This window comes from Saccostrea cucullata, unplaced genomic scaffold (assembly GCF_032062105.1).
Source record: "Saccostrea cucullata isolate Sc308-1 unplaced genomic scaffold, CSIRO_AGI_Scuc_v1 ctg2617, whole genome shotgun sequence".
Classification (NCBI taxonomy): domain Eukaryota; kingdom Metazoa; phylum Mollusca; class Bivalvia; order Ostreida; family Ostreidae; genus Saccostrea; species Saccostrea cuccullata.
The window spans coordinates 50,538-73,289 of NW_026918886.1; the positions used below are offsets into that span (position 1 = coordinate 50,538).

The 22,752-nt window shown below is 32.0% G+C and overlaps 1 long non-coding RNA gene across 1 annotated transcript in view; it reads right to left on the reverse strand.

The window, feature by feature from the left end:
- The window catches only part of LOC134274316 (uncharacterized), a 96,643-nt gene that overhangs the window by 28,747 nt on the left and 45,144 nt on the right, over nucleotides 1-22,752 (reverse strand). The window lies entirely within an intron of this gene.

Here is a 22,752-nt window from a genome sequence, read left to right on the forward strand (position 1 = left end):
ATTTGCTTATAATGCAGTGATTTGGCTTAATAAGATAAGGGCAAAAATGATTGATTCATTTTACAGTTTTTATCTTTTTTGAATTACACAATGAGGTTTACTGAGAGATCTGAACCATCTCTCAGTAATTTATTTTTGTGAGAGAAAAACCTATAGAGTCAGATATTTCAATGTATTTTCGTTGTCTTTTACTCCAATACTTGTATATACAAGCTTTATATTAGTTTTGCAATTAAACAGGAAGACCTGATCATCAGCTAGTTGAGCATACATTTTGTTTAATTAGTCACTGACTTGACAATATTGAACATTTAATCGTGTCATTTAACAAGCAAACTATTATGAAATATTAAATACCAAAATAATACATTTAATGCTTTTATTTCCATTAGTAAATTTGTGGGTTAATTGATAAAATATTTTTTCTTATAAGTATCTTACCTGCATGGTTTAGAATACGGAATCAAAACTCTAAACTCCAAGAAAAGAGCGCTCCAAGCTGAGGGATTTAATCTCGAAATTTGTTTTAATCGCTGTAAATTACTTTGTTCTTTTTCGCAGACATATGTAACTTGTCGATAATTAATCAGTTAAGAGAAATAAAACATGGGCAACTAAGGTTATGGTCTAGGAGCGGAACTGAGAGTAATAAAAGAGAAATCAATCTTTCAATCGATATCGATGAATTCCGATAATAGTTTTTTAGTTATTTTTTTTTCAAAACTTTTGCTAGGCTCGTGTTCATCCTCCTCCTCCAAGAATTTATTTCTGCTCATTACTTATTACTTATAATCGATAGGAATTCCATTAAATAGTTTTTTTTTTTAATTAGAGTAATGTGACGATAGTTGTTTGCGGTTTTCAGATTAAATTTACATAACAGCTAGAAATACTGCTTATTATGGTTACATGGAAAAATAAAACCAAATGAAACCAAGGGAAATATTCATGTAACAAAGTAATTTAAAAGTTTACGGTCAATTCGATATTATAATTTTTTTTCTTAAATATCTTGCATTTGACAATTTCGTTTTCAAGTTTGCATTGGCTACAACGCCAAACTAAATAGCAATATGCACTTACTTTTTTGTTTTTCGTTTGAATTTTTGACAATTAGATAAAAAACTGAAGTTATCTTGAAAAAAGATAAGGCTAGTATTCAATTATTTACATAACACCTTAAATGAGACATATGGAGATAACGAAGAGTATTCTAGATCGATAAACCCATAAAACAATACAGAATAGGAGCAGAGCAAACACGGACCGCGAATACATCAGAGGTGGGATTCGTGAATTATCGGGTATTTGTTATTTTTATTTGTTAAATCATAAAAAGGCATGGTCTCAAGGGTTTGATTTAATATTTAACCTCTGAAACGCTATCTTTTTTTTTTTACATATCTTTAAGGAAGCATTTGATAATGAATAAAACACCAGTGTCTTACAATAAACTGATGAGTTCCCACTGCTGTTAAGGTAAATTGTTCGTGGAAGAATGTCAGGACATGTTTAATTTCCTGTTAAAACATGCATTTTCATCATATGTCCTTGTAATGCGTAGTCATATTGCTATATGTATAACCAATCGTTTAATTTACAGAAGGTTTGCATTAATTTCATAGTTTAAAAAGAAAAAAAATCACAAAAATCCGATTTGCTCTCATTGGAAGAATCTACATGGCATACTATATTAGATATTTGTATTAAATTGGGAGCCATTGAGTACGGGCGTTGCATTACACAAATAAATCGAACAAATACCAAGCTGATTCTCAGAAAGCACTACCTAAATTCAAGGAAGCAAGAACGAAAGTACTCCGAGTCGGTATTTGCCTTTATTTAGCGCCATTTTTGTCACTGTTGTTATTAATGTAATCTTCATATTCATTGACTTACAATTATAAGTTTAAACTAAAGAATATGGTAAATGTAGAACTTTTAGTGATGTGTTCGTAAAATTTGGTATTTTACTTTCAGCGAATTGTAATTTTAGCGATTTTAAAATGCTCACTAAAGAAGATATTTCAAATAAAACGCAAACAAATTTTAGCGATCTAAGCACCCTCGCCAATAATGGTAAACTTAAATCCTTAAAAAATATTCTGCATACGGTACATTCAACTCGTACAGTATTTTTCCATTGTTTCTTTAATGGTCGTAAACGCGATACATGTGTATGTAATTTTACTGTATTTTATTTCATGAACAGAGGTCCTTCCCCCAGAGAACAACAATGCGGATATTAAATTTGATAGTCAACGATTTACGACCGAAACAAAATTACTGGGAAAACCTTGTTACTTCAAGTATTTCCCAATACTTAAAAGGATGCAATTCAAAGCTTTTCTGTGTTATTTTAAATTTTTGCCTCCTAAAACTTGGTTTGTCCATCCTTCCCCTCTTCTATTGCTTTTCATTGGTTAGGTTTTTGGCGAACAAATTAAATTATATTTCACCCTTAGCTGGTCTAGACACAATTTTACGTAAGAAAAAGTTCTTACTTTTCACACAATGTTGGGTACAATATCTATGGTGTTTTTAGGGTTCATGTCTTCCAAAAAACTATTGGAATTACTAAGGGTACCAACTGCATCCTTTTATTAGCAGACCTATTTTGTATTCAAAACACTTGCTGTGGCCTTCAACTTGACTTTTAATATATGGACGACGTATAGTGTATTAACAATTGTAATTTCAATTATTATGTCGATAAGTTATATCCATGTGAGCTTGAGATTACAGATAGCACAGAGTCTGACACATCTATTTCATATTAGGATATTTTACTTGAAGACGATAATGGTTATCTAACAACCAAGCTCTGTGATAAACTCGATGACTATAAATTTTCTATCGTCAACTCCCCTTACCTACCGTAAATCTGGAAATTTTTGCTGTAGATAAATTTTTAGAAAATTTGCGAGTTCAATGCATTCGCAAAAATATTTTTCTTAAAAATAAATTATTAATTAGAAAATGTAAACAGAGCAGTGGTAATTCGCAAAATTTTGAAACGTAAAAATTAATCAACACCATTTTGACCCGAATTTCCAAAATAAAATCGACGTAAAAATTTCCAGATTTACGGTATGCAGTAATACACCTCAATCACCCGCAAACGCAGCTTGTGTATTTCAGTTGATTCAATACGCAAGACTATGCTCTATGTATGAACAATTTCTAAAACGAGTAAATTATTGACAAACATGTTGATGAAAAAAGAATATCAGCAGTCTCGTTTAAATTATTTTGTAAGTTATATGGTCCATAAAATGACCTTGTCAGCAAATGCAATTCATCATTAAGTCAATTGTTTACTGACGTTTTTCATAGTAATTGTTAGTCCATTATTTATACACTGAATTGACGACGGATTTCCGCTATTTCCGAATTATGACAAGGAGCACATGGCGGATGTGACCGGTCGGAAGGGGATGCTCACTCCTCCATGGCACTTGATCCCACCCTTGATGTTTTGGTTGTCCATGTTTGCTCTGCTCCTATTTTGTATTGTTTTATAAACTACTGATCTTGAATACAGTCCGTTATCTCCACATCCTTCACCATTCTAACCAACTTTGAAAAAGTAATTAAATTTGAATTAAAATGCACAGTTACAATCAAGATACTCTTACTTTGAAGCTAAGAAATTAAGACTGTTTAAAGTACATGTAAATAAGAAAAAAGCTAACTTAAAGATAAGATGTTTTTGTACAGAATGGAACATTTTGTTTATGAATAATTTAATCTTGGATATACCTTGGTAAGAGTTAGCAACATGTAAGTTTGTCATGGTCAATGGACATAACCAAGTACAAAGAGAGGTAGCTGGAGATCGTATGCGTAAAACTGTTAAAATTGTGTATTTAATTATGTACAACCATAAATGAAGCTTTGTGTAATGGCAGGTGTAGAATCAAAACACCTCAATTGCTCCAATTACCGAGTAAATGTCTGAATACGAAGCCATTTGTCGTATTTTGTTGAGAAGTTCCTGTAGCTAGTACATTAATTTTGCTAGGGACTTTAAAGACATTAACGTTACCGCTTGAGGAGTTATCATGCAAATTTTCTTGTTACCTGGGTGGTAATTAAATCTAAATAATAGGGTAATCAGGAAATCTGTTTTACACTGTTCAAGGATGTAAAATAAAGTAATAATGCGCAAGTAAATCAGGCAGGTGGTGAAGCCAGATATAGGTCGTTCACCTGCATTATATAATCAATTATCCTTGAACCCTTGAAGACTTACACTCTAGATATTTTTTAAATATCTCCAAACGAGGTACAAAATGAGGTACTTGGTACAAATCAGTGGCGGATCCAGAAATTTTGAAAAGGGGGAAGGGGCCCACAGCCACTCCAAAAAAACATTAATTTATCAATTTTTGTGTATTTTTTTTTTTGACACAAAAGGGGGGCCCGGGCCCCTCCTCTATATCCGGCAGTGCAAATGTTTAAAGGTATTTCAATAATAAAAGAAAGACAAAATTCACCAAAACCTTCACATTTTTAATTTTTGCAACGGGATTTTGAAAACAGTATTCCTGATCAGTGTTTTTGTCCGTCAGCTTTGGTTGGGACTGTTAATTTCGGCGTAATTTTTCCGCCTCCTGTCTGATTCTTGGGAAGGACACTATTAATTTCGGCCTGATTTTTCCGCCTCCTGTCTGTTTCTTAGGGTGGGAACAATAAATTTCGGCCTGATTTTTCCGCCTTCTGTGTGTTTCTTGGGGTGGGGACTATTAATTATGGCCTGCTTTTTCCGCCTCCTGTCTGTTTCTTGGTCATGGGATGGGAACTATTTATTTTGGCCTGATTCTTCCGCCTCCTGTCTGTTTCTCGGGATGGGGACTATTAATTTCGGCCTGATTTTTCCGCCTCCTGTCTGTTTTTGGGATGGGGACTATATTTTATTTTGGCCTGATTTTTCCGCCTCCTTTCTGTTTCTCGGGGTGTAGACTATTAATTTTGGCCTGATTTTTCCGCATCCTGTCTGTTTCTATGTTTAACTTTATATCTGTCTGTCTGTAATACGTTCGTCACAGTATTATCTCGAGTAGTATTAAGTTTGGGTGAAAGAACATCCCTATTGATATTGCATACAACGTGTCAAAGGTCAAGGCCAAAAACGCATAAATCTTGTGTTTTTTTTTAACACTTTTCATGCGTATCGCGAGAAGACGTCTAGCTCTTTCAATAAAATTTCATTCTCCGTGACTTCAAAATTTATTAATAACAATGCTGTCGTGGATCACATGCCCTGATACCCACACCCTTGGATAAATTCCTAATCTCTTTTGTTTTTAATAAAATTTTCGTACGTCTGTTAAACATTCATTCATAATGTTATTGTGTTCGGTCATAACATGAACCATATAAATAAAATAATGGTACAAGAATAATTGCTATGAATAATGCAGATTGATCAGAAAAGTCTTTAGTGGAGATGTTCTCCCTGGTTATGTTAAACTATACCTTTTTCTTTTTTAACCCTCTGAATATGTTGCAAACAGATATGAAGTAAAATAATCTTATCGATATATACGTTGATGTTTAAATATGAACAATTTACAAAACAATACTAGTTTTTGGTATGAATAATATCACATTCATGATGTCAAAGTATTGTAAAATTGCTTTTATCAGACATTTAATATTCCAAAACCTTGACATTGTGAAGTTAAGTTGATTTGATTATCATGTTTGTCCGTTTTATCCTAAGAGTACGGGTTTCATTTCCTCGTTTAAGTAGCATCTGATACATATGCAATATATTTCTATAATAACAGGCACTATTTCATGAAAAATCAAAGTACTGAAAGTACTGAATCGAGGTGACGTCTTCCAGTAAAATGTGAAATTCATCCCCAAGTAAATGGCACATACAAAAATTTAAATCTAGGAGAAACCCCCATGAAAATGACTGGAAAGAAAAATGTGAGCAACACGGCAATACATTTTGTATCTTATTTGATCTATAAAAACTAAACTAGTTATCCTTAAGTACCCCTCACAATAAGAGGAAAACACCTCGCATTTCTCTTCAAATTATATTTTGATTTGTTTCTTGTTACACAGTTATAAAAATACACATTGTATATAATGATACATATATTAACAAAAAAGTGCAGACACTGGGCTTATATAAAACCACTAAATAAAACGTGTCTCCTGCCAGCGTCATTTTGTCCAATGTATCCTAACTCTCTCACCAGGGTCCTCTACAATATACAAACGAATTAAAGATCCCCCCCACACACACACCCTAGTTAAACTTTTCATACCTTTTTCTTAAATTTTAAACATGAATAATTGTTTTAAAGATTTCAAATAGTATTAAATTACATTTTTAGAAAGGCATCAGCAATATACACAAAAAACGTTTTTATAACGTATTTTATATGTAAAAATGTCCCGCTTACGTTATCAAAACGCGTGGTATATTCCGGCAATACATAAAAAAAAAATTAAAATAATTTAGCCGTATTCAACATCGTATTCATGTTGAACCTTTGTAAAAGACCTTCATAAAAATGATTGACAGGTAAAAATGACCATTATTAACCATTATTAACGCAGTTTCGATGGAATAGCACATAGTATAGTGACGGATTTAGAGGGTTTGGCAATGCTCAGTTATACAAATATAAAAATAATACAAAAGAAAGATATAAATACTGCATTTTAAAATTTGAGTTCCCAAAAAGATTCGAAGATTATGGGATTCGTGGTTTAACTTTAGTGATTGGATCGTCCATCAATTCTAAATCTATATTTTTAGCTTTAAGGTTTTAAAAACATTGTATTGCTATCAAATTAAAATACTTAGCATACATGTAAGGTATACTTAAAAATGTATTATTTGATATTTTCCAGTTAAATAGCATTTTTATAAATGTCTATAGCTTAAAAGCAAATTATTCGTTATTATCATTCTAAAGTTTCAACTTATAGACTTTGTTACATCCTCTTCAAAGTTCATTTTCAAATTCCTTATAGATCTAATTGTATTTCTCTCCTTATGAATTCTTTAAATTATGAATAAAAGAAACCGCGTAATAATAACTTTATTACAACTACAAGTATAACTTATTATGCAAACTAAATCAATAGCTCTTAAATATACATGTATGTATCTATTTACAGCATGATTAATCATTTTGAAAATAAAAATGATCTACCTTTGGTATGACATCGATAGATGACTTGTAAAAAAAACGTAATTTTTCATATGCGGAATCCTAAATTCTAGAGGAGTATTCGATGAAATGGTCATTTATAGCATACAGCGAAATAGGTACAAGTGCCCGTTTTTATTCACCTTTTTCAACAGTGATAACACCCAAGAGATTTATAAAATAGGGACGATATGTTTACGTTCTAAATAATTTTTTTTAATGAATAACAAAAACAGAGGAGAGAAAATAACTTCGCTTTTGTGATATTTACCATGAATTGCGAAAATAACTTCGCTTTTGTAATAAGTTACGGTGAATTTTGGAGCTCAGTAGGGACGATTGCGCCTCAGACGCCTCTGTGTTAACCCCAAATTCATTTAATTGAATGCTTAAATTCAAGCAGAACGTTTCTTTCTGTTATGTTTTAGTGTATACTGTTCTCTCCCTTGCCTGCGATTGACGTTCAATACATACATGTAGGTCACGATCTCTGCGGCAGCCAGTTGTTTACATTTTACCCTTGCTAAAATAGTTCGGGCGCACGGATACTTCATATCTTATATCCACTCAGGAACTTGTATTTAGTATTTTTAAATCCACAAAAACACAACTTATGGCTTGGAAATCGCATTCAATACATTGTAGATCTTGTTTTGTGACTGAAAATCTGAATTCAATACATGTATAATTTGAGGACTATATTTCTTGGAGAACTGATAAAAATTAACGGTTTAATATTTCTAATCAATCTTGCAAGTGCTATTGTTTACATATTAGCAACATATCTCTGATTTGATCCATGCTTTCTGAGGTATCATTTTTTAACAACAAGAGTACCGAATTGTCCAAAAGAGCGAAGATCAATAAGAAAATGCAAATGATAGTGATCACAGGGTTCCGCCATTGAAGCTATAGAGCAGCTATCAAGGCTGACTTACGTCAGCTCGAATAAACTTGTGTGTATAATAAAAACACAGCTGTTCCACAGAAAAAAAAAAAAAAAAAAAACGGAGGGACTTCCAGAGCAGAGACAAACATCTTGTGAGGGCATTCAATTACATTGATCTAAAGAATTTCTAACATCGCTGTATCATTATCTTTTGTTTCTGGAAATACTTTTTGAAATACATTTCGGTTGTGTCAAGTCGCTAACTTCCCCGTTGTACTTGATCCTTCTCTAATAATTTTGATAACTCCTTTTTGCTCTGTTTCTAATTTTGGAATGGACCTTTAAGCTTATTTGTTCTTTCTTATCTTCAATTTATTTGATTTATTGTATTACAAAAAAGATACATTTACAAGTAACAAGTTTGGAGGAACTCGTATTTCGTTTGTGTTAAGCTTTTCTAATGCACCTGTACATGTATATAGCCAAGGATTCCTGAGCCATTTCATTATCAAACTTTGATCTTTAAAATATATTTTTTGGCTATTTACACAGTACTGCATTTTTATAATAACATTGTTGCGTTAAATGTGTGCAAAAAACAACAACAACAACAAAAACAAAAGAACAAAAAAAAAATACGGATTATAAAGAATGCATGGAGCTGTATATATGTTGTACATGTAAGATCTCCGAGAACAAGCAGAAGAGGACTTGAAATTATTGGTACATGTACAATAGTTTTTCTATGAATGAATCAGAACAGTGCCTTAAAAAATAATCTCTACTTGTTTAAAAAATGAAATTACTCTTAATTGTCTATTATTTTCTGATAGTGCTAACAATAAAATTCTTTATCATTGACATACTCACAGTCTAGATACGCTTGATGATAAAACATTTGCTAGTAAATAATCGTGATAATACTTAGAAAATATCTAAGGTAAATACAAATATAAGTGAGGAAAAATATATTTTGTGGAAATATGTTATTACATGTAGTTTTAAAGAATGCTACACATGCCTTACGAATTCCATGCAGCGATTAACGTCTGAAAACACATATCTCATTAAATATATTTCGATAACAAACAGTATTCAAGCGAAAAAGTCCACAAAACAATACAAGATAGGTAACACGGACGTCCAAAACTACAGATCTGGGATCAAGTGCCATTGAGGAGTTAGTATCCCTTGCCGACCGGTCACATCCGCCGTGTTCTCTAGGTCATGATCGAGAAATCACGTCGCCAAATCGATATTTACATAAAACCTTAACCTCTTTTTTGATTTTCACACAATTATTCAAATATAAGCCAGGATTTAATATTACCCCTACAATTCAATCTGACTCGGGAGTATGGGGTGTAATTACTCAAATCACAGTCACTCACCCATATACATGTACATACAGCTAAACGTTCACTCAAAAGACAAAAGCGAGGAGATGTAGAGAAAGAAAGGTATCTCTGCCTGTTTTTGTACAATTTTAACTAAAGGTACCTTATTTTTTTTTTAAACATAACGATATTTCTAGTTAAACATGGTTCTATGGTTCTTTCTATTTATGTTGGTATTTTTGCTACCAAAAAATAAATATTGTCCAAACAATGTAGTATATGTATAAAAACGCCAGTCATCATTTGTCTCAATGGTAAATTGTATTTTCTGACAAGGTCATTGTACACGTAACGACCATAGAACTTACGAAATGATTGTTAATATAAATGACGTAGGGCATGTTCTTGCATATCGGATCACTTGAGAGATACAAAACCCGTATTAAAGTGATGTAGGTCTGGAAGTGTCTATATGGTAAGTACAATCTTCTTGTACATTGTTAATTTTGAAACAAATTCTTGAGAATAGGGAACCAATGAAAGAAAAGAAATTGAAAAATATTAAACCAATCAGATATGCAATTTAATGAAAACCAATCAGGATGTAATTACTTGTATCCCCGTTAAGGATGTCGGATCCTTTTATCAAGACTATTTGGGATTTTTGACAAGTATATTTTTTAAATCTACACACGTAGCGTAATAAAAACAAAACAATACATTGGGTCAGATCTTATTTTATCACTACGGAGCAATGAATGTAATCCGTTTGCACTATCATTACGTCTAACATGTATATTAATTTTCAAAGTTTTTCCTTCTGTATCTTTTATTCAAATGATTGATTATTGCATATTCTTTAACGCCGAGTCGGCAATTTTTTATCCATGTTTCGGCGGGTTTTATTCAAATGAATTATTGGGTCAAACACAGAATTTTGTCAATTTGATTTGTCGCATTAAAATATGGACAACAAAGAGTTTCGAATACCTTTGCATTGTCAATTATTTGACTTTTCTGCATCTGTTTTGAATTTTGTTAAATATTCAGACAATGAAAGAAAAAGTGGGGTGATGTTAATTTCTAGATATTACTAAAATGATGCTAATTTTAATATGTCATGTATAATAGGGCATTTTTTCAAGGATGTTTAGGATAAAGTTGATATATTTGCTAAATATGATAAAGGAATTCATTAAAGTATATTCAATGAATACTTTAGGGACAGCATATTGAATATTTCACTGCAATAAATTTCTCTGTTAACAGGTTGCATGCAAAAATAGGAATACAAAAGTAACAATAATAAGTACTTCGAAAGAGAAGTAACTAATCTTTTCTTCCAAAAAAACTTTCCGCCATAAAATACAGTTCCTGACAAAATGTTTTGGGTATAAGGTTAAATCAGCGGATTTTAATTGAATATAGTTTAATAAATTAGCATTATAGAATCCAAAGTTAGTTTAAGAACTAAAATATTATGTAGATTCTTTTAAAAGGGGCCAAGGCATAAACCTGCTGAAAAGCTGAGGAACATCGTAATGTGTTTTCTAATATTCCTGTTGTTCGTTGCCTATATAAAGACTAAATCATCAAATAAAAGGCATCCTTATGTCAAATATTCCCTGGCATATTTTATACTACGTGAGAATCATTATTAGTACACGTGACTTGATGACGGATTTATCATTTATTACCTGATAATGACATGAAGGACACAATGGGTGTGATCCGTCTCCAAAGGATCTTTTTTCTTCCTTGCCACCTGGTCCCATCTCTGGTTTTTTGGAGGCCCATGATTCCTTTGCTTTTTTGCGGTTTTATATGATTGTGAGATTTTTTAAAAAAGTTTCTATAAATGGGATTTTCACGATACAACTGATGCTGATATGAGAATAAACATAACCTTAAGTATGCAAAATCTCTATCACAGAAATAAGGATGTTGTATTACATTTCTGTTACAGATGTATCTAATTTGGTGCTTTGATCGGCGTTAACAAGTAATCTATTTGAGACTAAAGGAAAAAAAAAAGATAATGACATGTATAATTGTGTCTGTTGACACTTCTAATGAAATTTCGTCAATGTTTTGGGCTCAATAAATACATGTAACATGATATCTTAAATTGTCAAAAGGATATACACAAGAGGAAAAAAACATATAATTATACACACTTGGACAGAGAAGCATAATTTATATTCTTGGGTTTTCTGAAATCTTTTGGTTCAAATTTTGTGCAGGCATTCCTGTCAAGCTGTTACAGTACAAAGCTAACATGCCATCATCCCTACGTGCTTTTTGACGAATGGCACTGGTGTTTAAATTCCTTGTTATTAAACTTGATCTCTGCTATTTAATATAATGACTGCACAAGTCTGGACGTCTCCCGCTGGCGCTTCTGTTTGAGACTATGTGATGCTTGGTAAGCATAGGAATGTGCGCTGAACATGCATCAAGCCCTTCTGAGATATCCCTGTCTTTGAAGTGCAGATCAAGTATACATATAAAAACTCTTTAAAAGCTTATAGAATTACCAGACAATGACGTCCTTTGCACATTGACATCTTTTTATTTCTTGTTTTATTGATGACCTAGCTGAATACATGAAAAATATGGTTCAATAACTCTCACATGTAAAATAAAGAAGAACTAACCATATTTTTATTGATCTTTAAATATTAAGATATGTTCAATGTAAGAACATCAGCGATTTACATTGTCATGGCTCAACTAAATACATGTATGTACTGAAACAGGTGTAATAATAAATCTATGGGTGAATTTCGTCTCTTTTAGATGCAGTTTTTTTGCTTATGGACACTATAAGTCAAAATTAATTTACATTAACCTCCTTTCCCTATAAATTCAGGTAACCACTATATATCCTTTTATGTACAATTGCCAATGCCAATTTATTTTGACATAATAACTAATTTATGGAACTTCTCGTTTATTAACATTTTCGTGTACTGTTGTAATTCCAATTCACATTTATTGTACTATCGCAGTGTTTCAAGAAACCGCCTTCACTCTCCATTCTCATAAACAACAAGACATTTAGGTATGTTGCACTTTGCCACTAATGTGACTTTAATTAGAGAACATACTTGTAATTAATTATGTAATAATTGATCTTGAAATCCATAAAGTTATTAATCTGAAGATAAGTCCTTCTTCTTTCTTTACTCTTTAAGCCAAAGGCTCAACAGATTTACATGTACAACATATAAACATAATAAAGAGAACAGAATAAATATTATATATACAAAAATACACAAAGGATATAGATATCAATAGTAGTTACAAATTCGACTTTCGTAGAGCAGTAGCTTTATATAAAAATTTCCCCAAATTAGACAATTCTTTAACATTTTCGCTACTCATTAAACATACAACTTTAAAAACACTTGGTTTGACATAATAATATTTCTTAATGTACATACTCCTCAAATTTTCATAAAATGGACATTTTAATATGAAATGAAATTCATCTTCAATATCATTACAGGCGCAAAGTGTGCAAATTCTTTGAGATCTAAGTGTATTATTATATCTACCAGTTTCATTTTTTAATTGGTGGTTTGATAATCTTATCTTGGTAAGCATTCTCCTATATCTATCATCAATAGGTTTTGTTAAATATCTTTGCAATACAAAATCATTCACAACATATTGGTACAATTGTCCTTTTGAAGATGAAGTTACAAATGAAAAAATATTTTGTCTATAAATATCAGTCATCCTTTGTTCAATTATTTTATATGTACAATTATCAACGTTAGATTCCTATAAATAGCTCAAACCTAGTCTCTCCAACTCTTCCTTAATACACATAATCCACTTGTCGTTACGTAAAACCATATCTTCATAACAGGCCCTAATTATACAATTATCAGTCCCTCTTAACGTGAGCCAATATTTAAAAATTTTTAATTTCATATTTACTGCTAGTGGATATCTTCCTAATTCACAATATATGAAATTATTAACTGTTTTCTGACCCACTCCTAAGACTCTTTTACAAAAGTTAAGGTGGATTTTTTCGATATCAGTAGCTTTATGCCATCCCCATACCTCTGATGCATATAAAAGTACACTACTTACGTAAGTATCAAAGACCGATAACTGCGTTTCAACATTAAATGCATGTGCTTTTAATGAATTAGATATAGCAAATGAAGCTTTTCTACCTTGCTCTGCGGCATGTTTTTGAGTTTTCAAAAATTTTCCATTGTAATTAAATAACATTCCAAGATAATTAAACTCGTTAACAATTTCAACTATATCGTTACCATAAATCCATTTCTCATTCTCTCTAATCTTACCACCATTTCTGAAAATAATTATTTTTGTTTTCTGAATATTAACTTTAAGATTCCACACAGTAGTATAATTACATAATGAATTCAACAATTGTTGTAAACCCTCTGGGCTTTCAGACATAATTACCATATCATCTGCATACATAAGGAGAAACAAACTAATTTCTTGTACATCTATACATTGACAATTTTTCTTAATAAATTGCATCTCAAAATCATTTACGTATAATGAAAACAGTAAAGGGGAGAGTGATTCGCCTTGCATTAGTCCGGCATTATTAGTAAAATATTCACTAAATAAGCCATTGTATTTCACACAACATTTTATACTTTGATACAATGCTTTAATTATTTTATACATTTTCCCTTGAATACCAATATTAAATATTTTCCTCCACAGTTTAATTCTATCTATAGAGTCAAAAGCTTTCTGATAATCAATAAAACAGCAGTAAAAACGCTTTTTCTTACTCAAGTATTTGTTAACAAGTGATTGTAACACAAATATTGCGTCAACAGTTGACAACCCTTTTCTAAAACCAAATTGTGCATCAGACAAAATACCCTAAGTTTTCTCCCACCGTAAGATTCTATTATTAAGAATTGAAGTAAATAACTTTCCGAAACAGCTCAAAATAGTTATTCCTCTATAATTATTTGTATCATTAACATTCCCTTTCTTGTACACTGGGACAATAAACCCTTTTGACCAAGACTCTGGATAGCATCCGCTCTCAAAAATATTATTGAATAATCTGTGTAAAAGTGATAATAGAATTGTTTTACAATTAATAAAAACCTCATTTAGGATATAATCCTCTCCACAGCTCTTATTAAGCTTAAGTTTACCTATTGCATTTTCAATTTCCTTTTCGCTGATTATTTGGTCTAATTCTTCATACGATGGATCCATACCCAAAATGCTATAATTATCTAACTCAGCATTTGTTGTAGATACTAGATCTTTAAAATGGTTCAAAAAATCTTCATTGGACAGAGAAATATGTGTGCGCTTTTTTTTTCTTTTTAAAAAGAGAATGAAAATGTTTTGTATTATGTTTTGTCAAGTAGTCTAGCATATTTCGCTCATAACGTTTGTACTGGCGTTTAAGTTTCTTTTCTGTTTTTTTATAGATATTTTTATCAATACATAGAATTCTCCGATTTTCTTCTGACTTATTGTAATTAAAGTTTTGTAAACTAAGCATATATTTTTTATATAAATCTTTACATTCTTTAGTAATCCATGGTTTATCTTCTATATGACGTTTAGGATGATTTGATCTAAATGCTGGTGCTTCATGGCTATCGTTTTCCCTGACTTCACAATAAGCTAATACATGCATATTTATTGTTTCGCATAATTTATCTACACATACATTAACATCCCTCAAGTTTGTAATAAAATTATTAATAAACAACTTATTATCTGTATCAAAAATTTACAACAGAATGAAACCGAATTATGAATATGATTAATATGTAAACTGTGATTACATAATATATGGCGTAATTGATTACATAAGATATCAAACGTTCTTGGGGTCTGAAACCGCCAAAAACGACTAAAAAACACATTAAAAACCAAGAAAAGAAGATAGACAAAACTGGACAACCTAAAAACAGGAAAAGGTGGAGGGGTGGAGGCGGCTTGAAATAATTTGAAGCTATCCAACACACATGTACTTTTCACGGCGTCCTAAAAGAAACTGAAAAGTGACGCTATCTGGACGACAGGGTCGTGATTTTTACCGCGCACGATTTTCATTGGGCGCTTACTAAATGTTTACATTTCCAAGAATCGCTTGCATCTGCCTCTCCTAATTTGGACACGGCATAAAACATTCCAAGGATGATACAAGCGCGATAACTCTTACACGCAGAGCATTCCAATGTACATAAAATATTTTAAGTAAAACAAAATTCATTTAAGTACAATTGCCAATGCCAATTTATTTTGACATAATAACTAATTTATGGAACTTCTCGTTTATTAACATTTTCGTGTACTGTTGTAATTCCAATTCACATTTATTGTACTATCGCAGTGTTTCAATAAACCGACTTCACTCTCCATTCTCATAAACGACAAGACATTTAGGTATGTTGCACTTTGCCACTAATGTGACTTTAATTAGAGAACATACTTGTAATTAATTATGTAATAATTGATCTTGAAAACCATAAATTATTAATAAACAAATTATTATCAGTACCAAAAATTTTCAACAGAATGAAACCGAATTATGAATATGATTAATATGTAAACCGTGATTACATAATATATAGCGTAATTGATTACATAAGATATCAAACGTTCTTGTGGTCTGAAACCGCCATGTACTTGATTAAATATATACTTTAAATTAAATTTAATCAAGTTCAGACCCCAAGAAAAAAGAAGCAAAACAATAGGGGAAAGTGCAGTTATACCCCCCCCCCAAAAAAAAAAAAAACCAAAACAAAACAAAACAATTGTACATATTAGTCAGCAGAGATAAACTATGTCCTGCTTGTCCTTTTAAATGTTTGTATTATATTTCTACACATATGAACAGATAGGAATAAACATATGTCCTATCATGTACAAAATGAAACCAAGAGTCATAAATATACAACTAAGATGAAAAAGTCCAAGTCAGAGATAAACATATGCCCTGCTTGTCTTTCACAGAAGTGATTAAGTCTACTCATGTCAGTTCATTAGTAGAACTACTGCTACCGAGGGAATAAATATGCCACCAGTGTACTGTTTATTTAATTCAAACCAGGGATAAACATATGCCCTGTTAAGAATATTTTCACGAAAGGTCTTTTCACCGACAATGATATAAATTTTGGTAAATTATAACCGACGACATCATGTAAACACGTGTTCTTGCCTGAATTAAACGTTTGTCGCAATCCGCATGATGAAAGGTTTTCATTTAACCTATTATATATTTTTTCACGTTACTGCGAAAACTTGTCTTCAAATATTGTATGCATAAGAAATGATAAGGTGATCTCCAATGAAATGTCCAGGGCCGGTAATTTCCCCTTAACGCCGATCAAAATGGAAAAGGCGGAAGAGGAGGTATCTCTACTGGATATCTGTTCTGTCCAAGTAGCCAGTTCCAGGAATTGTTGTACCTTGGAACGAGAAAGATAGTCACATAAGAAATTTTCTTTGCTTGACAAATGTCGTGCTCTAAATTAACTATCAAATTCTATACAAGTTAACACCAGTTTCCTCAATAAAAACATGTGTTTATCATTAGCTGTTTGCTTATTGATCACGTGAACCAGTGCTTGATTGTCAGTGTTAAACAAAATACATTTATAAGCAATATATTTTGACCACGTTTGCACAGCAAGTACTATAGGATAAAATTCCGAAATAGCAACATTCTAGTATCTCCAATTAATATCCCAATTTCCTCGAAACCACCGACTACCAAGCACTGCAGAATATCCAATAGACCCTGATGCATCAGTATACAACTTTATTTCAGTAGAATTTAACCACCTGTTAGGCATAAACATTATAGATGCATTGTAATTTGAAAGAAAACTCAGCCAAACATTAAGATCTTCCTTTACTTCTTTTGTCAATCTTATTTACAGTATTTTTTTTTAGGTATTTGGATTCATCTTTATCATATCCAGCTAAACATTTTGCAAACCTACTTAGTTTTACTGGTGACATCCCTTTGGTTGGAAGGTTTGGTAAATTCGTTGATATTTTCATTTGCTGGGGTGTGGAATTTTCTAAGGAAACGAAATGGCTGCTGTGTTTGTTTGTTACATTGATTAAATGGGTGGTTGCTACCACAGTTGTAACACCTATGTTGGAAGCGACAGGATAAACCTGCAGGACACTGCTTACCTGCATGATAATTGAAACAAGCTTCTTTTGGGATGGGCCCTGATGGCGCGTCTTTAACTTCACTACTTACTTTTGTCAATAGATCAGTTTTGAGTCTAGCGTTAACATACAATTCCATATGAACGTCACCCCATGCAACCTGTCCTTGAGATACAAGTTGTCTAAATTCTGCATCGTAATATCTCCAATTACCTTTGGCATCAGCAGTATCTCTAACTGCCTCTAAATGCTTAGATAATTTTGATTGCTGTTTGGGATATTTTATACAATATATTGCTGCATACCTGTTCCAAGCTGTAATCCAGTCATGCATAGAAGAAACAGTTGACATGTCCTCAGCATCGTTGTCAATCTGGTGAATGGTTTACTTCCCCTGAGTATCGCTATTTTCTACTTGCAAAGAAAACTTACCCCTTTTCTGTTTTTCCTTTGACAAAAGTTTAACAAAATCAGTGCACTGATTAGACCATATCTTAGACTTCATTTGGTCAGACACAAGAGCTTCTATTGGCACTGCTGTGCTGACAAATCCTGTTTGTCCCTTACCTTTATTTGCATCAATGGCCACGGGAAATACACTAGACTGAGAATTGACAGTGGCACTATTATCTGATATGGTAATCTGTGGAGATGCATGCACATTACTATTATCTATACTCCCCTGATTATCCAAATCCGATGATCTAGTGTTGACAACTTCTTGAAGAAGTGTTGTTATTGAAGCCCTAACCCTTTCAGTGACAGTTTTGGTGATTTGTTCCACCACATCATCATGTACAGAGATATGGTTTGCCACTAATCGTCTTTTCTTTCCTTGTCGAGAATTAGTGGGTGGAACCGCTCGTGCCCTACTTGACTGTCTCTTTGGAGGCATTGTATATATATATACTGAAAATATATACTTTTAATTCTTTAGTAATGCTGTAAAAAACTAAACTTCTTGTCAATAAAATTAATAGATATGGTGAGATTTATTTTCTCTAGATTTGTCAATTAAACAACGACAAATAGATAATTACATGTATCTAAGGTCTCCCCTTTTATTAGTATCATTTTTTATTTATATAAACTAGCCTTTTGCGAATAAGGCAGTTACCCTCTTAAGTAATGCTGATTTCAAAGAGAATAACATCTCACCATATATTGTTTAATAAAATGAAATAAGAAAAAAAATTATATATATATTGTTCTCAGGAAACACAAACAACTTGTGTTGATCCTTATGAGGAAAACCTCGATAGAGGAGTTTGTAATATTGTCCTCAGGAAACACAAACAACTTGTGTTGATCCTTATGAGGAAAACCTCAATAGAGGAGTTTGTAATATTGTCCTCAGGAAACACAAACAACTTGTGTTGATCCTAATGAGGAAAACCTCAATAGAGGAGTTTGTTATATTATCCTCAGGAAACACAAACAACTTGTGTTGATCCTAATGAGGAAAACCTCAGTAGAGGAGTTTGTAATATTGTCCTCAGGAAACACAAACAACTTGTGTTGATCCTTATGAGGAAAACCTCGATAGAGGAGTTTGTAATATTGTCCTCAGGAAACACAAACAACTTGTGTTAATCCTTATGAGGAAAACCTCGATAGAGGAGTTTGTAATATTGTCCCCAGGAAACACAAACAACTTGTGTTGATCCTTATGAGGAAAACCTCAATAGAGGAGTTTGTAATATTATCCTCAGGAAACACAAACAACTTGTGTTGATCCTAATGAGGAAAACCTCAGTAGAGGAGTTTGTAATATTGTCCTCAGGAAACACAAACAACTTGTGTTGATCCTTATGAGGAAAACCTCGATAGAGGAGTTTGTAATATTGTCCTCAGGAAACACAAACAACTTGTGTTAATCCTTATGAGGAAAACCTCGATAGAGGAGTTTGTAATATTGTCCCCAGGAAACACAAACAACTTGTGTTGATCCTTATGAGGAAAACCTCAATAGAGGAGTTTGTAATATTATCCTCAGGAAACACAAACAACTTGTGTTGATCCTAATGAGGAAAACCTCAGTAGAGGAGTTTGTAATATTGTCCTCAGGAAACACAAACAACTTGTGTTGATCCTTATGAAGAAAACCTCAATAGAGGAGTTTGTAATATTGTCCTCAGGAAACACAAACAACTTGTGTTGATCCTTATGAGGAAAACCTCAATAGAGGAGTTTGTAATATTGTTCTCAGGAAACACAAACAGCTTGTGTTGATCCTGATGAGGAAACCTCGATAGAGGAGTTTTAATTCAATACACCCGGGTATTGTACAAAATAAACACGAAAAACTTGTGTTGATCTAGTAAATGAAGTAAAATTACTAGTGAGTAAGAAAAAAAAAATAAATAATGAATGAATCATAGTTTAAAATAGATCGATCAATAACTTAGTAAATAAAGAAACAAATTAAGTAATTAATTAAGAAAATTGAATAAAAAACATATATCTTCAACAAGGAAGTGAGCGTTTCTTAATTATAAGACACAACCAAAGTTTATAATCAATTTCATAAATTGATCATTCCTCGTATTAACAAAAATTTTTTTTTCTTTTTTAATATATATAAATCATTTTTTTTTTTTTGCGTAATGCATTTCTCAGACAAAAGTTGAAATCTTGTACACTTTAGATAGCATGGGAATGGCTTCAGCCGTCCAAAATGATTTATCACTTCCGCAGTGAGCGCAGTCAGGTCATGTTGACATTTTCATATAACAGCAGCATGGCCAGTACTGGCAACGAAGGCTTCAACTAAGATAATTAAAAATGGACGCCATTTTCTGTAAGAAATTCTTTCTTGCCAAATTAAATTTCACTTAGTCAATGTTAATGAAAGCAATAAGTAACATTATTATAGTTATTTAAGAATGAAAACCATAATATTTATGTTTACTACAGTCAGGCTTACCATCGCCACTATATTAGTGATCATTGGGCAATGTTTTTTTTTTTTTTTAAATTATTTTACAACACCAAGTTATCCCCATATGCAAATACATGTAGTATACTAGTAAACAACAATTACATTGGATAGCAATTATTAACAGATTAATATCGATAACATAGCAAAATATTATGCTTTTCAGCTTTGAAAAATTGTAAGATAAATAAAAACTAAAATTGTATGAGGAAAAAAAAAATAAACAAATGTATTTCCTTACCGCTTAAAATAATTTGAAGCTATCTTTTCACGGCGTCCTAAAAGAAAAAAAAGAAGGCGTTTATTAAACGTTTTCATTTCCAAGAATCGCTTGCATCTGCCTCTCCTTATTTGGACACAGCAAAAACTTTCCAACGATATGGTAAGCCCGATAACTCTTACACGCAGAGCATTCCAATGTACATAAAATATTTTAAGTAAAACTTAAAATTCATTTGAACAACCTTGAATTATGTTTACTTGAGAGGTCAAACGTACTAAGAAAAGCTTATAGATAACAAACCACAGGAAACAATAAACAGGTGATTTTCATGATTACATGAAACCCGAATAGCAATTGTAGGTTTGGCTATTCCGCGGCTTGATCGGGTCCTTCACCAGTGTTCACCAGATTTTCAGTCCTTGGGAAAAGAATTTCTTGTATATTTCCCATACTGGGATTATGTAGACTCTATATAATCATAATAAAAGTTCATAGTCTATGGGAACTTACTGAAACAAACATCTATAAATTAGTTTCAAAAAATTATCGTTTCGGTTCAAATTCAAAATAACCTGTAAATTTGTATCTAATTTAACCTCTGAATAATAGCCAATTAATTATAACAACATATGGACGACCTACAGGTGTAGTGTCATCTATGTAAACACCTAATTAACACCTCCATATGCATGCCAGCCCAAGGACTTCACTGTTTCCAGGTAAGTCCAGACTGCATCAATTTTACGCTTGATTGGCGTGTAAAACATGCACAATCAAACCTTCGAGAGATAGAGAGTAAAATTCAACAAAATATGTGTAATGAGACCCATGTTTTGGTTTGAGAGATAGAGAACTTCGAGAGATAGAAGTATCTTATAAATAGCAAGTATTTAAGAACTTTCAGCATCATAATTATGCATTTGACTACTAAGTTTTTAAATAATATTTATGATACTGTTTACAAAAAACGTACGATTATTTCTGTTGACACATGCTTCTGTTTATTTACGTCTCACATCTTAAATAATATGGCAACTTATATATTCTTGGAAATAATTCGTAAATTTAAACTTTATTAAGTGAAAATAAATACACTTTTTGTACTTTTAACCATTAAAATTGTAAGGTTGGACAGACCTTAAGTGTTGCATGCATTATAAATAAATGTAAATGTGAGTACCTCTGATGAAAGAGAATAGATATCCTTTCAAACATTTTTAGGGTCTGTAAAACCTTAGTTAACAAAATATAGTCCCAATTGAACATAATTTTATATGTCTTATATGTCTGATTTATAAATCCTCTGTGCAGGGAAATTTTCATTACATTTTGCCCATTTCGCCCTTGCGAAGAGCAATTAAAATTCATAAAACAGAACTGTGAGTGAGAGCATTTAACACTGGGCAACATTTTTAGCAAGTGCGAAAGAGCAAAAATATATGGGGACAAAAATAACACTTATACAGTAAACTGGTAATCTACCATATAAATGTTCAAATTTTCCCAATAACATGTATTGGAGGAAAGATGAAGTAAATTTTTTTAGAGTCCTGAATGTTAGAAACTACAAACTGCTCTAAAGATATTACAAAAGAGCGTTCGAGGCTACTGGACTATATTTTAATTACCGTGTAATTAAAGACAAAATTTGCAGACTAATAGATAATCTAAATACATGACATTGGTCACGGACAACATTGAGAAGGTTTCATGTTTTCTTTCATCCGCGTAACACAGTTAAGGTTACAAATGGAAATATCGACGATTTTTAAAGGTAAAAAATACATATTTTATAAGGATGGGCGGTTCTTTTTAGGACTTCACTGATTTAAAAAAAAAGTGTTATGTGGCTCAAATCTACATGTTGAGGACACATATATTTTTTTATTTAGACTTGTCACGTGATGTCGGAGTGGCATGATTTTAGCATGTATAATAGCAGTTTAGAGGTCATCTATAAATTCCGATATAGCAAGGACATAACCAAATCAAAAATCTTAGTTTAATTT